This window comes from Setaria viridis, chromosome 8 (genome assembly GCF_005286985.2).
Source record: "Setaria viridis chromosome 8, Setaria_viridis_v4.0, whole genome shotgun sequence".
Classification (NCBI taxonomy): domain Eukaryota; kingdom Viridiplantae; phylum Streptophyta; class Magnoliopsida; order Poales; family Poaceae; genus Setaria; species Setaria viridis.
In genome coordinates, this window is record NC_048270.2 from 11568272 (window position 1) to 11579953 (window position 11682).

The following is an 11682-nucleotide window of genomic DNA, read 5'->3' on the forward strand; positions in this document are numbered from 1 at the left end:
AACTCAGCACCATATTGACAACAACTTCATAGCAGCTTCTTCTTCTAAACAACGTTGGTTATAGTAAGGGTGAGCACATGTCGTACTCAGCAAGTGTAGGGAAAATATGAATGCAAGGCTTCAACAAGGAAAGGTTTATTGGTTTACAGCGATACGCAATTTTAGTTGGTCATATTTTTTTAGCACCTCATTACTAGGTATAAGTATATACCAACCCACAATTTAGCATAAACATAAGTCATAAGCATATGGCATAACCATAACCACGATTTAGGTCCATCTTCAAGTTCAATTACCATGTGAGGGTCCAGGCTACTCTTGACCGCGAGCATGGCTTATATATCAATTTTACACTCTGCGGAGGTTGTACACTTTCACCACAAGTCGCTTAAAAGTTCAGAAGAACTTTAGACCCAACCATGCTATGCTGATCACACTACCAAGGTGTGACTGCATAGGGACGCTATGAGGCCTTTACAAAGATTCTCTAATAAGAAGTAGCCCTCTAAGGTTTCCGGATTAGTAGCGAAGCATAAACCTCTCTCGAGACTGTGAAGCTACCATAGAGCAGATCAGTCTGAGGGTCGGACTATACCCCATCTGCTGCTGTCCCTCTTGCCCTTTCGGTAAGACTGCTTCAAACTATAGTCTCTAATTAATTAGCCAAGATCAGAGCCATGTAGTTCTTGTGGTTGTACTGTTTTCCTGGGTGGTCGCTCCATGTTCCAATTAAAATATTGTGATCTTGTGATTAACCATAGGTATAGCATAAAATAAAACAAGTTTAATTATTGAATTCATTGAAACCACCATAACCCAAGTATAGCAGCTAAGCATATCTACCCAACAAAAAGGTAAAATACAGGTTGACAAGGAATGATCATAAAAACTAGGAAAATCTTAATAGGACCCATCAACATTAAATGCAATCATATGCAAAATTGATTAAATAAAGTTATTAGGATAGAAGCACAAGGACACACTTGTCTTTCTCCAAAGAATAGCTGCTCAGATTATCTTCAACTCTTGTTCCTCAAAGTTCTCGAACAACATTCCTTCTACTCGCATCAATCATCGACACAAGCATACAAAGCAAACAACAATCACAACTAAGAACAATACATCAATCATAGGAAAGCTTTAAAAGAGCGCACTAAAGGATAAGGCTCGAACCTAAGGTCACGAAGGCACAAGAAACGAAGCTATGGTTGAAAAGGCAAAGCTATTGAGAGATTATTATCAAACAACAAAAGACTAGGTACTAGATATATTTTTAACTCAATAAAATCATGTGTAAAGGTTATTTCAGAGAAACACCTTACGTTAGAATTAACTCAAATTATATTAGTATCTGAAAAAGTTGCAATAAAATTAATGAAAGAAGCCCTAGGTTGGTGTGGCGCGCACGCGGCGTCGGCGCACAGGCGCAGCTGCAGCAACAGCTGGGCCCGAATGGGCCTTGCTGGGTCGAAGCGGGCCTGGCTCGCGAGAAAGAGGCGGGGCCCACCAGAAGAGAGGGGAGAGAGGGAGAGAGCTAGGCCACGGGTTGGGCTCGCCCCAACGGGGTAGGATAAGATTATTTTTAGAAATAATTTCTCGTGAAAGGAAAAATCCAAAAAAATCTAGATAAAAATTTCAAAAATTCCAAGAAAAATCTCAGAGATAGATTGGGACACGAGGAGTCCAAATAAAACACTTGCAGCTCTTAAAAAGGGTTCTAGAGCCTTCTAATAAATAGGTTTAGCTCTAGAAAATTGAGAATAAATTCTAATAAAAGTTGGAAAATTCTTAGAAGAATCTGGTCGTCGTCTAAACGCATGTTAAAATATTTGCACTCAATAAACACCAAGATGCATCGGCATGAATGCACACATAGAACAACACTATTTAATGTAGAAAAGCAACCAATTGTTTTTCCTATACTACATTTCCTGTCAAGAAAATAAATGTTAATTTTTTAAAAAAAAATATAAGAAAATCATTGTTTAATTATTCTTTTTAATCACATCCTGAAATCCAAAAATTTTAGAGTGTGACACCAGATGTGCACTCTCCCAGGCTCGGGGGGCCCGTCTTCCTAGCTCGACGAGCATGATGGTGCCACGTCGCTAGTGTCCCTGGAGGAGCCTCGCCACGGCAGCGACCGGCAGCACGAGGAACCAGAGCTGCTGCTGCAGCACACAGCGCAGTGCCGTTGCTTCTGGCCAGGGGTTCTGGATTGACTGCATCGCCTCCGCCTTCTTCACCGCCAACACCGACAAGATGTGCTGCTCAAGGTCCTTGTTGGGGATAAGAGCTTTACATGACACCTCCACCTTTGTAAAGGTCGAAAGGCCTAGTTGTAAATTTTGTACCCACCAGGGGCTTGGGGGGCCCTCTATGTAAAGACCCATGGGCAATGATGAGGGGACTTACCTTGAGCACTCCCACACTTCCCCTAGTTATATCTTCTTCTCCATTTTATCTCTCTTTTCCTGTCTGGGGGAGTCAAATCCCCAACAGTGGCGCCCACTGCATGTTTGACTAAAAACATAAAATAATAATTTAAAAAGAGAGAATTAATTTCAGAGTAAGAAGAAATAACTTCGGAGGGAGGTATTCTGACTTCGTTTCACTTCTTCAGTGTGACTGATTTCAAGATTTGAGATTTTACTTCGTTTCTCAGAGATTCGAGATTTTACTTCGTTTCTCGGAGATTCGAGATTTTAAGATTTTACTTTGTTTCTTGGCAATTCAAGATTTTACTTTGTTTCTCCGCAGCTAAATGTTCAACTTCGTTTCTCCGTGGTTGAAGATTCAACTTTGTTTATCAAGATTCAACTTCGTTTCTCCGCGGCTGGAGGTTCAACTTCGCTTATCGTGATTTAAGGCTATCCGCACCGCTCCGTTGCTAAACCAAGCGCTAAACAGGGCATGGCCCACATGGCCCATCGGGCCTGTATAGATAATAACCTTGCAACGATGCCGCGCAAGCACCTGTAAACCATCCCCAACCCCAACGAACCCCATCCCCAACTCAACGAACCGCCACTGCCACCACCGACTGCGCCGCTGTCTCCCTTCCTATCCGGTGAGTTCCTCATCGATTCCTTGTAGCAACGAGTGGCCATAGCCTAGAAGCATCCATTTGAGCTATCATATACTCCATCTGGCAGCCCAAATAGCTGGATTTGATCTCGGCATGGCTGGCTGCTAGGGTTCGTCGCCTGTTCCCTCCACTCCATCGAGGTCCTATTCTGTCCACCCGTCGCCCATTCCCTCCACGGTCATGGCAGGCTACTTTGGTTCTTCCATGTGTAGAACATGGGTGACAGGGGACGAGGATGACGAAGATGATTTTTATTTGATTGTTGATGACGACGACTTGGAGGTACTGGAGTCGTTTGAGCTCGAGAATGCTGGACCCTCTCGTCATAAACGTCGTTCCAATGGTCCACCAAAGCAGATACGATAGAGGGATGATGCGGTCAGGGATGCGAGGATCCGTGCTGACTACTTTGGTCCCAATCCTGTTTACTCAGTGTTTTTGTTTAGTCGATGGTGTGTTTCTGGTAGTCATGGATTGCTTCATGGGTTACTTTGCAGTACATTGACAGACCTTATCTTTGTGTGCAGGTTTCAAATGCGCGTCCATGTGTTTGAGCGCCTTGTTAAAGCGATTGAAGGTGCAGACTTCCTACTTCAAGCAAAAGGAGGATGCCATTGGCCGTCTTGGGCTCAGTGGTTTGCAAAAGGCAGTTGCTGCTATTCGCATTCTTGCATATGGTCTACCTGCTGACACTGTAGATGAGTATGTCCGTATTGGTGAGTCAACTGCTCGTAAGGCTCTCCACCATTTTTGTCAAGCTATCATTTCTGTATTCGTGGAGTACTATCTATATGCTCTGAACGCGGAAGATGTAGCACGGCTTCTCAGAATTAGAGAGCAACGTGGATTTCCAGGAATGTTGGGAAGCATTGATTGTATGCACTGGGAGTGGCGCAATTGCCCCTCGGCATATAAAGGCATGTTCACAGGGCGTGGGAAGCATCCATCCATGATACTTGAGGTGGTAGCTTCGCATGACCTTTGGATATGGCATGCCTATTTCGGCATGCCAGGCAGCTGCAATGATATTAATGTCCTTCAAAAGTCGCACGTCTTCTCCGCATATTTGAAAGGCCAAGCAGCTCCGGTATCATTCACCGTTAATGGTCACACGTATGACATGTGTTACTATCTTGCTGATGGTATATACCCCAATTTGTCGGCTTTTGTGAAGACAGTTTCCCATCCCGTGGATATGAAGACAGCACACTTTGCTAAGGAGCAGGAAAAAGTTCATAAAGATATTGACAACACTTTTGGTGTCCTTCAGTCTAGGTGGGCTATTGTTCGAGGCCCTGCATATGGTTGGAATCGTGAACAGATTAGGGACATTATGACAGCGTGCATAATTATGCATAATATGATTATCGAGGATGAAGGGAAACTTGCAGAGAATACGAACTACGACAATGTTGGGGTTCCTGCTACTCCATACCAGACCATAACCCAAGAGAGAGTGGAGTATATTAATAAACATCATAAGTTGAAGAATACTGCCATCCATAGCCAGTTGCAAATGGATCTTATCGAACACCAATGAATGTTGCATGGTTCATCCTAATATTGTAATCCTGTTATGTATGCAGTCATAAATATTGTAATCCTATTATGCATGAAGTTATAAACATCGTAATCCTGTTATGTATGCAGTTATAAACATCGTAATCCTGTTATGTATGCAGTCATTACTACCATCCATACTGGTTGTTTTGTAACCTGCTGGAAGATGAACTGTGCTGAAATGGGCCTTTTTCAATTGAATTTCTTCCAGGTTTTGTTTGAAATGGGTTAGAAGTACAGAGAGGCTGAGCAGGTTGGGACACGCTAATTCTCTCTTGCTCTTTTGTTGTCAGGAATTTTGTGAACAAATTATTGTTCCTTTTGTTGTAAGGAATTTTGTGAACAAATTATTGCTCTCTGTTTGGAGGATGTACTCCTAAATCTGATCTACCTTCATTGGTGAATAAGTATGCAGACAAGGTACTTCTGAAAACTTCTGCAGAAACAATTGTTTAAAAACCAGAGAAAAAAATCTGCTATTTTTGGTGCTCAAGTATTCATCAGCACATCGGAGCTCACATTGATTTCCCTTTGAATCTTGTTACTTGCTTCCTCAAGAGTTGCCCCTGTAACCTATCTTACCTGAAATTATACCGTTGTACTGTTTTTATGTTCATTGTATAAGTCATCAAGCCAATACTATGCTTCAGCTTGTTTTGATGAGTTGAGATTGGAAGGATTCTTGAATCTGTAACACTGTGTAAGACTGACTGCTAACATAATAGAGGTGAAATTAATTGCTAATTTCACAGATTAAATTTTATTTTGAAACACTCAGAACTCCTATAGTTGAAGGACTATAAGGGACTCCATTAAACTCTTTGTGTCTTGTACATATGTAGTTCAAACAAATGTGCGCAAAAGGAAATCTACCCTGTAATTTAATTAAGCACCAAAATGATATGGAAGGCCTTGAGCTCTAGAACTAGTCTTCTGCAAAGCTCCAGAATTTTGTTGTTTGTCAGCAGGTCTTGAGCTCTGTTCTTGTCACTGGTATGGAAGGCACAATAGTAGACTTGGAGTACTTCATTCAAAAAGATATGTTCCCTAGAAGCATGGTTAACAATGGCAGCAGTAAGGAAAATGCACTCACCCATTCTCCAGGGCAAAGAGACCTGTAGTACTTGGCAAATTTGTCACAGTCGGCAGCATCATCCCCTTTGGCATTCACGCACCTGAATTCCATGAAAGTTGGAGTAAACTGAAATGCCAGAATGCCATGATCATCTTTAAAAGAACAACTGGACTTTTCACAAAGCATAGCAGCATAAGAAAGGTAAGGAAAGACTGTAGATGCTAAATGATGAAATGGGTAATATAGGCATGCAGCAGCAATCATGATGAAACACGGTACAATCCTAGGTAATAACACAACAAAAATTGTAGATGAAGAACAACCTAGTCAGTTGAACAATCCTTGATGCAACACAGTACTAATACATGGGTTCACAATTATTAGTACAACACAGCAACATGGGTTCACAATTATTAGTACAACACAACCACTTCAAGGTAGCCTCAACTAGTAGTACAACACAGCAACATGGGACCAATGTTCACAGCAACTAGTAGTACAACACAGCTAGTACACAGCAACTAGTAGCACATTACAACACTAGTTTAAGGGTCTACACTATCATCTCCGTCGGCACCAATGTTCTTCAGTATCTCTTGTTTCTTTTCATAGTACATGCGGAGGCGCGGAGCACACTTGTCGAGATCAATCCCGAGGATGCGCTCTTCCTCATGTGTTTGTAGTATGTCAGCTTTTGTACGCATGATCCGCAATTTCTCTTCCTCAATTGCTACCATGTGCTGATTGTGTTGGTGCACCTCATTGTACCTCTGTGACTCGATGGCTGCCATTTGCTCATAGAGAGAGCCTTTCTTCGCATTTTCTTCATGCCATATTGAAATCTTTTGTATGGACAGGTCCTGCAACTTTGAAACATACTGAGATGAATCTGACGGGGAGGAAGAGGTTGATTTCTTAGCTTGTCTTTTAGCTGCATCCCTCCCCATAGGCCTCTTGCTCCCTGTGTACTGAGAAGATGGTGTCTCCAGGTCACAATCGACTATGGCAATGTGATCGGCTATTGCATCGTCATCTCCAGGTCGTGCCCCTCTAATGTTGAGCTCCATCCAGTTAGGCTCTTCCTTCAGCAAATCCCAGCAATGCATGTAAATAAAAAGGGTATTCTTCGATGTCTGCAAAGTTAGCTAGAGCTAAAGAGGTCTGCAAAAAGGGTACACAATGTTAAATTATGAAGCAAATTGTAATTGAAACCAAATACCAATAATAGATCATCTCCCTCACCTTATCTGCATCACTCATCCCGCTCGGATTGTCTCGAAGAACATTTGCCATGTGCCCTGCAAATTTACTTGTTTCAGCCTTGATAGTTTCCCAACGACTCTACAGCGATCTGAAACTTCTCTCATGAAAGGAACCCCTCTTGTTATTGTACTGGCTTGTAATCCTAGCCCAGAACCCCTCCTTCTTCTGCCCAATGTTTATAATTAGGTCACAGCTAATTTCCAACCATGACTTCACAAGGAACACATCTTCTTTTGGGGAGAAGTTGGATAACTTGATGCGACTAGGTCCTACCTTGCGTCGTCGACCAGCTGCCATCGATGCTCCTTCCCTATCACCCTGACTCTCTTTCATTACTGCTGGCTGAACACTCTCGACCGTTGCAGCAACAGGCTGATTTTGAGCATAGGGTGGCATGAACCCTTGGTTCAGAGCTGCAGTCCACCCTCCCTGGAAAAATGGGTACTGCTGAGCAGATGGTTGTAACCCTGGGTTCCACCCTCCATAGAAGCCTGCCATTGGAAGACCCCGGCCGAAACTGGTAATGTCGTCACCAGCTTCGTCACAATTATTCTGATTCATCCTACAATAACATGAAGTAAATGGTACAATAAGTATAGCAGAAGAACATCCGAATTCATCTTGCTCTATTTTAAAACATGAAGAAAAGACTACAAGATTCTAAATACATATGCACCATCAAATGTTTTTGGCAACATGCTAAGTTTTGGTGCCAATGTGTCTGAACCCTAATTAAATAGCAATGGGTGACAGAACATTACCCCTGAAATGAATGCTCCTAGTGTTGGTCAGAATGAGTGGAAGATAGAACATTTTGGAATGTGGTTGTTGTATAGCTCTAACTAGCTAGATGCATATATGCCAAGAAGTATGCATGAAAGGCATATGCTGCCCACCACAGGCACACACATATGTGCAAGCATCACAATACAACATATATGCAGTGGAACATAGACGCATAATGAAGACAAAAGAAAAATCTAGAGCAAAGGCCTATTTTGGGCAGCATAAAAACCCTCACATCATTGACATCTCTTTTTCAAAAACTTCAAAAAAACCTTGCAGATCTAAAGTGTTGGTCTTCTGAAATAAATATTCAACATGATACTATTATTCATATGCATGTCATGGTCCCTTATGCTTTGCTATCGATGTCACTGTTATTATCTGTACCAGTACCACATTTTATTTAATGGTGTCCCTAGTAATATTTGATTATACACCTTGACAGTAATGCACATACTTTTCTTTTGCTTCCTCTGTTTGCAACTGAGTGCAATTAAAATATGAGTAGCGGACAATATTTCTAAGCTCGATTTTACTTGTTGCAGATTCATTTATGAAGAGCTTTGTTCACAATCCTGCTGGATTATGATTGACATCTACTAGTTGTATAATATAAGAGTGCTGTCGTGTATAGTTCTGTGTTGTGACTCAAGAACATATGCATTTTTGCCATGGTTTATGAACTTAAGCACTTCAGGAGTAGAGCCAATATTCATCTTCAGGAGTATGACAGATAGGAGATAGCAAAACGAATAGGAAAAGAGGCAGACAGTGGAGCGGCGGTGCTGGGGGTCGAGCGCCACGGCGGTGCCGGGGGGCGAGTGCGGCGACTCGCAGGGGATGGCGGGCCGACCGTGGCGGGGCCGGTGGGGCCACTGCGGTAGGTCGCAGCGGCCACGGCGGGCGAGCGCCTCCGGATATAGAGGCTGCAGTAGGGATAGGAATTACCTTCTCCGTCGATGGCGAATGGGCGACCGCGTTGTAGAGCTCTCCTCCGAGTCCGTCCGTGCCTGCCTCTCTCTGCGCCGCTGCCGACCGCCGGCCCCCTTCGTTGGCCCATCCCTGCACTCTCCGGCGGGCGCTGCCTCCTCCTCCCCTCCGTCCCCAATGCCCTCGGATTTGAGGGAGACCGCCGGCTTCTCCAGGATGCCGTCGGGGAGGACACGAACACTTCGGCTGCTGCGAGAGGAGCGGCTGCTGGGGTGGAGAGGATAGCGGCGGAGAGCTCGCGCGCTGGGTTTCCAGTTTCGCTGTAGCGAACGGAGGGACTGAGGAGAAGATAGCGGTGCGCGGTGCATGAGTTTGACCGGTATATTTGCGGTAGGGGGTGTTTTACAGCTGAGCGGTGCGGATAGCCTAACTTCGTTTCTCCACAGTTAAAGATTTAACTTCGTTTCTCCACCGTTGAATGTCTGATTCAACTTCGTGCGTGGCCCAGAAGACGATTTCGGCCCAATGAGCGCAAGGGCACGACCAACTCCGGCCCATGACCACCGGTTGGGTCTGCTAGTTTGCCTGCGCAATGATCTAGACATCTCAGCCCACCGCGTGGTGGTACTGATTTTTACTTCGTTCACATTTTGACTGTGCAAGACCTGTGTAGGCGTTCAAACATCCGAACTAGTCCAAAACTGTATTTATATACTCAGTCATTAAGAGTTGATTAAAAACACAAAGAGTGGTCCCACTTCGGGACACTGAACAACCAACTTCGAGACATGCCCCCTAACTCAATTGAGGTCCCACTTCGTTTTCTAATCATTTACTCATACACCCTGTAACTGCTTTTGCCATTATCAGACAGGATCTGTGCAGCTCATGGTAACCTTTATTTTTATCTCATATTTATTCTTGCACTGGTTGCATGCATCCCTTGTCATATATATTATAAAGAGTATTTACTTCGGTCTGTATAATAGTTAATTATTTTTTAAGCCAAGTTAATTATTCTTAGGCGAGGCCATGTGATATACGTTTTCAGCATTATTAATTATTCAGTGAAAGTACTCTCTCCGTTTCAAATTGTAGGTCGTTTTAGCTTTTCTAGGTTCATAGATATTATTATGCATCTAGACATATACTATCTCTAAGTGCATAACAAAAACTATACACCTAGAAAAGTCAAAACGACCTACAATTTGGAACGAAGAGAAGGGAGTACGTCGCAGTGTCTTTATCGTCAATGTTTGGTTTTCATGCATTAGGAGAATTCAATATTCTTTCTTCGGTGGGAGCGTACTGTTCTCTGTTTTTTTGCAGGATAATGTATCTAATGAAGAGCAGCAGTACAGCACCACGTGACTTCGTTTTTGCTTATGGACCAATTACCAACCGAAGAGATAACTCCAACTTCGTTCTGGGCCGCAACAACGGAGCCCAAGCTCCAATAATTTTTTACTTCGGCCATGGTTGATGATTGATGCAACTTCGTTCTAGGCCTATTTTCAACTTCGTTATTGGGGCGCAGTGATGAAACCCAGGCTCCAATTTTCTGACTTCGGGAATAGTTGATGCGAGTTCGTTCTGGGCTGATGGCATAACTTATCTGAATAGTGCGATGGCCTCTTAGCATTTTCAGTCACTTCGCCAGTTTGAGCTTTAAGCGTTCATTTTCTTTATATATATAAAAAAACGTTCAATTTTATATTCATTATTTCTGCTTCTCACATGCAATTTTAGCTACTAGCTTCGCTACGAAGTCATTTCTTGCTTGGGCAACGCCATCCCGTTTTTCTTTAGATAGTAAAGTCACTACGTCCTAGCTACTATTTTATGAATCATGATATAGTTTTTATTTATTATTGTTCTATAACTTTACATGTTATTATTTAAATATGTAGAATCGGCTATTTATTGCCTACATACAAAATATATGTACACATGTTTTTGCCACCTCCAAGATTTTGCAGATAAAATTATTACCCATATTCACGATATATTGGAAAAATAGGCAATCGCGTGAATCCCATCTATTGGAAAAGTGGGGATTTTATGTTTCATCAACTGTCCAAAGTATCTATAAGTGACTGGTTTTTACGTTTACACAAAGGACGAAGACGAATTTTCCTTCACACCAGCTATTGGTAGGCTGGCAACTTCGGTAGAATATTGGGCCTTGCTGTGAAGCGGCCAACGAATTAAGCCCGCACAGCTACAGATATTATCATTAATTTTCGTAATCAAGGAACTTTATCACACCCTTCATATAAACGGTTGCAAAAGTCATGGTCCTTTTCATTGGGCCATCATCACCTTTGAAATTTCTTAAGCGGATAATTTCATGGTTCTTCCAAGTGTGAAAACTCAGCAGTGATAAACAGTTAATTATTCAACCTCGCTCATCATGTTGAATTCAATATTGGTGCCAGTATCTTTTCATTGGTCCGATTTTAAATTCGGGTCCCCGGCCTGTGTCATTTGTTGGAACAGGATGAGTGTATTTCAATTATCTCTGAATATAATGGTGTGTCTTCGATGCTATTCAGCTCAATGGAGACCCAACTCTTTCACACCTGTGAGATGAAGTCATAAACCAAGCATGCACTTTGGTAGTAAATCTGAAATTTGAAGCAAGTACTAGGGGCACCAAAGTTTCAATGGAAACAGAGGTACATCTTTCTCCGGCATCAGATTTTTGTCAACTTTGGGCTGCTCAACCATTGACTCCGGTGTTAGGGCCAACCATTTATTGGAATTTCGGTTGATTATTCGCCCCTCTTGTTGAGGCTGAACAGTTTTATCGTCTTCGTCAACAGTAAAAATAGACAATTCTCGAACTGCATTTATCATCGCGGGGGTAATTCTTGGTCACCGTCCATTGTTAAAAGTTGGACTGTTCTTGGATTTCGTTCATTGTTTTTCGCTTTGATGGTACATATGTTAAAAGTGCACAAGCAAGGTGCTAGCAGCT

General features: G+C 42.6%; 1 pseudogene; it reads left to right on the forward strand.

Annotated features, from left to right (window-relative positions):
- The first annotated feature begins 3268 nt into the window (after positions 1-3268).
- LOC117834304 (protein ANTAGONIST OF LIKE HETEROCHROMATIN PROTEIN 1-like) lies at positions 3269-4628 on the forward strand (annotated as a pseudogene).
- The last annotated feature ends 7054 nt before the right edge of the window (positions 4629-11682 follow it).